This window comes from Eurytemora carolleeae, unplaced genomic scaffold (genome assembly GCF_000591075.1).
Source record: "Eurytemora carolleeae unplaced genomic scaffold, Eaff_2.0 scaffold731, whole genome shotgun sequence".
NCBI lineage: Eukaryota > Metazoa > Arthropoda > Copepoda > Calanoida > Temoridae > Eurytemora > Eurytemora carolleeae.
The window spans coordinates 29991-30352 of record NW_019396921.1 but is presented as its reverse complement, the minus strand read 5'-3'; positions in this window follow the sequence as shown (position 1 = coordinate 30352).

The window sequence follows — 362 nt, the reverse complement described above, 5'->3', positions numbered from 1 at the left end:
TCGAAAGATTTTGTCAGAGCATTAATAAAAAACTAATTTTTTGATACATCAAAAAAATGCCAAGCGAAAGGAATTCAGAAATTTGAGACGCATCTTTAAATACCCATAACACAAGTTTTGAAAAATTGAAAAATCGAGCTCCGTAATGAACTTCGTAATTAATTTGCTAATTACTGACTTAGTTCTGAGTTTTTCAATTTTTTCTTCATTGAATAATTTTCTACTATATATAGTTTTTTTCCTGGAGAAAAAAGTTGAAATTGAAATAGTTTCACCCCAAAAGTCAAGAAATCAAAAAAATATAGAAATATAAAAGTATATATAATATATATATCGTTGTTTTCTGGTCCGTTTAGTTTAGT